The sequence below is a fragment of the Danio rerio genome, chromosome 8 (assembly GCF_052040795.2).
Source record: "Danio rerio strain M-AB ecotype USA chromosome 8, GRCz13ab, whole genome shotgun sequence".
NCBI classification, from domain to species: Eukaryota; Metazoa; Chordata; class Actinopteri; order Cypriniformes; family Danionidae; genus Danio; species Danio rerio.
Window position 1 is genome coordinate 5,850,001 of NC_141028.1, and position 5,000 is coordinate 5,855,000.

The 5,000-nt window shown below is 34.5% G+C and overlaps 1 protein-coding gene across 3 annotated transcripts in view; it reads right to left on the bottom strand.

Moving 5' to 3' along the window:
* cux2b (cut-like homeobox 2b) overlaps positions 1–5,000 on the bottom strand; it is a 338,324-nt gene that overhangs the window by 202,444 nt on the left and 130,880 nt on the right. For 2 of the 3 annotated variants that reach the window (XM_087264089.1, XM_087264088.1), the window contains exon 1: positions 4,658–4,717. The exons of the other annotated variant lie outside the window; for it this stretch is intronic. The gene's annotated coding sequence lies outside the window, so the exon portion shown is untranslated. Of the gene's footprint in view, positions 1–4,657; positions 4,718–5,000 lie in introns of those variants that run through there. 3 annotated transcript variants of the gene reach the window in all.

The following is a 5,000-nucleotide window of genomic DNA, read 5'->3' on the forward strand; positions in this document are numbered from 1 at the left end:
CAAGAATCGAGTGGTCTCAGCAGTAGTTTGAACAACGAATCGTGTGGTCTCAGCAGTAGTTTGAACAAGAATCATGTGGTCTCAGCAGTAGTTTGAACAACGAATCGAGTGGTCTCAGCAGTAGTTTGAACAAGAATCATGTGGTCTCAGCAGTAGTTTGAACAAGAATCGTGTGGTCTCAGCAGTAGTTTGAACAAGAATCGAGTGGTCTCAGCAGTAGTTTGAACAAGAATCGTGTGGTCTCAGCAGTAGTTTGAACAAGAATCATGTGGTCTCAGCAGTAGTTTGAACAAGAATCGTGTGGTCTCAGCAGTAGTTTGAACAAGAATCGTGTGGTCTCAGCAGTAGTTTGAACAAGAATCGTGTGGCCTCAGCAGTAGTTTGAACAAGAATCGTGTGGTCTCAGCAGTAGTTTGAACAAGAATCGAGTGGTCTCAGCAGTAGTTTGAACAAGAATCGTGTGGTCTCAGCAGTAGTTTGAACAAGAATCATGTGGTCTCAGCAGTAGTTTGAACAAGAGTCGTGTGGTCTCAGCAGTAGTTTGAACAAGAATCTTGTGGTCTCAGCAGTAGTTTGAACAAGAATCATGTGGTCTCAGCAGTAGTTTGAACAAGAATCATGTGGTCTCAGCAGTAGTTTGAACAAGAATCGTGTGGTCTCAGCAGTAGTTTGAACAAGAATCGTGTGGTCTCAGCAGTAGTTTGAACAAGAATCGAGTGGTCTCAGCAGTAGTTTGAACAAGAATCGTGTGGTCTCAGCAGTAGTTTGAACAAGAATCGAGTGGTCTCAGCAGTAGTTTAAACAAGAATCGAGTGGTCTCAGCAGTAGTTTGAACAAGAATCGAATGGTCTCAGCAGTAGTTTAAACAAGAATCGAGTGGTCTCAGCAGTAGTTTGAACAAGAATCGTGTGATCTCAGCAGTAGTTGGAACAAGAGTCGTGTGGTCTCAGCAGTAGTTTGAACAAGAATCGTGTGGTCTCAGCAGTAGTTTGAACAAGAATCGTGTGGTCTCAGCAGTAGTTTGAACAAGAATCGTGTGGTCTCAGCAGTAGTTTGAACAAGAATCATGTGGTCTCAGCAGTAGTTTGAACAAGAATCGTGTGGTCTCAGCAGTAGTTTGAACAAGAATCGTGTGGTCTCAGCAGTAGTTTGAACAAGAATCAAGTGGTCTCAGCAGTAGTTTGAACAAGAATCGTGTGGTCTCAGCAGTAGTTTGAACAAGAATCGAGTGGTCTCAGCAGTAGTTTGAACAAGAATCGTGTGGTCTCAGCAGTAGTTTGAACAAGAATCGAGTGGTCTCAGCAGTAGTTTGAACAAGAATCATGTGGTCTCAGCAGTAGTTTGAACAAGAATCGTGTGGTCTCAGCAGTAGTTTGAACAAGAATCGAGTGGTCTCAGCAGTAGTTTGAACAAGAATCGTGTGGTCTCAGCAGTAGTTTGAACAACGAATCGTGTGGTCTCAGCAGTAGTTTGAACAACGAATCGTGTGGTCTCAGCAGTAGTTTGAACAAGAATCGTGTGGTCTCAGCAGTAGTTTGAACAAGAATCGAGTGGTCTCAGCAGTAGTTTGAACAAGAATCGAGTGGTCTCAGCAGTAGTTTGAACAAGAATCGAGTGGTCTCAGCAGTAGTTTGAACAAGAATCGTGTGGTCTCAGCTCATTTTAAACAAGTAGTTTGAACAATCTTTTTTTTTTTTTTGACTGATATTCAAGAGTCTTACACAATGATCAATGTGAAATGAGATAAAAACATCTTTAGCTCTATTCTTAATATAGCTCATTTATGGAATTAAATTAAGCACTGGTTGTTCTGGGACTGGATGAGTTTGATGGCCTGCGATGGTTGGGTTTCACCTCTATTAGCTTTAAGCAGATCTACAGGTGTTTAATCTTCTGTATCAGACTGACAGACGGATGATAGACACGCTAAGAGTTTGAAGTGCTCAGATATTAAAAAAGGCTAATTCTGATGTTATCAAGCCAATAACAGGTTGGAACAATTTTTTGTTGCTATTAGAAGACTTGAGGTATCATGGTGGCTCAGTGGTTAGCACTGTCGTCTCACAGCAAGAAGGTTGCTGGTTCGAGTCTCAGCTGGGCCAGTGGGTGCTTGTGTGTGGAGTTTGCATGTTCTCCCCATGTTGGTGTGGGTTTCCTCCGGGTGCTCCGGTTTCCCCCACAATCCAAATAGGTGAATTGGCCCTATATGAGTGTGTGTGTGAATGCGTGTGTATGGGTGTTTCCCAGTACTAGATTGCAGCTTAAAGGGCATTCACTGTGTAAAACATAAGCTGGAATAGTTGGCAGGTCATTCCGCTGTGGCCACCCCAGATAAAAACCTCAAGAACCTTGTGTTGTTTCAGCTCATTCTAAATAAGTAGTTTGAACAAACAGCAAGCGTCATGTTTTGAGTGCAGGTGTGCTAAACAGCATGACCCTAATTCTAAATAAATACTTTATTTAGGACTGTGTGTGTTTTTTTTCCATCTGTTGTTCTACTTTGTTTTCATTTTTGATGATTTAAGTTTTTTGAATGTAGTTTAATACCGTGATGCAAAGCTGAATTTTCATTATCATTACTTCAGTCTACAGTGTCACATGAAGACAAACTTTAAAAAGCAGTGATTTTTTTTGCAATATAAAAAAAAAAAAATACACAAAGCAAAAGAATAAAAAATAAAGTAAATAATAATAAACACAAAATTTATTAAATACAAAAATATATAAAGCATAAAGCAAAACAAACCATGAAAAACAAAACACTAAAAAATGAAACTATTAAATGCAAAACAAAAAATCTAATAAAAAATAAAACACAAATCAAAACCTTAAAAATTTTAAATAAAAGTAAAAAAAATACTATATATATATATATATATATATATATATATATATATATATATATATATATATATATATATATATATATATATAAAATATATAAAGCAAATCAAAACAAAAAAATCTAATGAAAAATAAATTAAATTAATTTAAACTTTGGTTTAATAAATGCTTTATTTTTTTTGAGTATCTGCTCTGCCTGACAAATATCACACTGTAAAACCCAAAAACCTAAGGTAACTAAAACCATTTCAGGAAACCGATTGCAAAAAAAAACAAACAAAAAAAAACATTTAAGATAAAAACTAATCCTAATGAGGTCCTGTAAACTTAATCCATTTGAGTAAATGAAGTAATTTGAGCACAGTAAAACCCAATAAGTTAAGGCAACACAAACCATTTGAGGAAACCTATTGAAACAAAACATTTGAGTTAAAAAAAAACTAATCTACATGAGTACTGTGAACTTACTCCATTTAAATTGAAGTAATGAGGTATTTAATTAACTCTTTACCTTCAACAAGGAGTTCAAAACTCTTTTCAAATGAGTAGAATTAACTTTCAGTCAATTTTGAGTTCACTACACTCATCACAGTGCATGAGTCATTTCATCAATTTGCATCATTATTCTAGTCTTCAGTGTCACATGAAATCAAACTTTAAAAGGCAGTAATTTTTTTTGCTAAATAAAATACAATAAATTGGTAAAATAAAATATTTAAATAAAATAAAGCAAAAATATATAAATATTAAATACAAATCAAAACAAAATTAAATTTAAATAAATAATTAATTAATAAAATACCATTAGCAAAACAATCAAATAAAAATATTAAAAACAAAACAAAATAAAAAAACGAATACAAAACATATAAAGAATAACAAAACAAAAAACAAAACAAAACAATAAAAAATAAAACAAAACAAGAAATACATTTAAATAATTAAAAATGAATAAATAAATTAATACATAAAGCTAAACAAAAAAATCGAAATAAAAAATATTATAAACAAAACTAAACAATTTAATAAAAATAAAACAAAATAAAACAAAAAGCAAAACAATCAAAAAATGTAGTTAAATAAAAAAATAAATAAAAGAAATATAAAAAGAAAAACAAAATAAAAAATATTAAATACGAAACAAAACAAAATTTAATTAAATTTAAATTAAATAAAAAAATGTAAAATAAATGCATAAAACATAAAAAGCAAAGCAAAACCCAAAAATATCAAATAAAAATATTAAAAAACAAAAACTAAATTAAATTAAAACACTGATATAATAAATGCTTTATTTTTTGAGTTTCTGCTCTGTCTAGCAAATATCATAAGTCATTTCTCTTAGAAAAAGATATTAATACACCAAAACGTCTTCTCCATTTGAGCAGCAGCATAAATCCCACAAGTCACACAATGAACTTTAACACTTAAGATTAAGGTTTCCAACAAACTCTTAAACACGAACAACAGCAAAACTGCAGCAAACACGGCACTAATTGCCTGCGCACAAACTTCAGCCTAAGATGCATTTATCCAAACTTGTGCTTAAGTTTCAGCGGCAGTAACAGTAGGAGTACATAAAAGAGGATATAAAGCAAAGCCTTTTTTATATTAATAGTTTTGACATCTGACAACATCACAAACGGCATCTTTTGCTCCCTGCGTCGTCTACAGAGGCGAGGAATCAGCAGGAGCTGGAAATAAACCTGCTCGCTTTCACCTTTCAAGAACAAACCGCGGCTTGTTGTTGTTGTTTTTTTTTTTTTTTTTTTAAATGTTTGTTCATTTGTGCGCAGACAGCCATCAGACCCACCTGATGCTACAGCTGCGGTTGCCAAAAGCCCTTTTTCTTCCTCATTTCCGCGCTTCCCATGATGCACTGGGGCTGGGAGACGCCTGTTAATGCAGTCGTGCTCAGCAGGTGATCATCCAGGTTAGTCGACGCCGTTACAAGCTGCGAAATTACAGTAGTTGTAAAAAGCGTGAAGTGCGCTCTGACATGAGCCAGAGAACGCTAGCTTTGGGTTACGCTCGCAAAACTTTCATCATAAACGATTTGTGGCTTTTAAACGGCTGCTTTTTTTCCTCGTCATTTTACATGTTTTTTTTCCCCTCCCTATATTCTTAGTGAGATAAAACTCATATTTGAGGCTAAA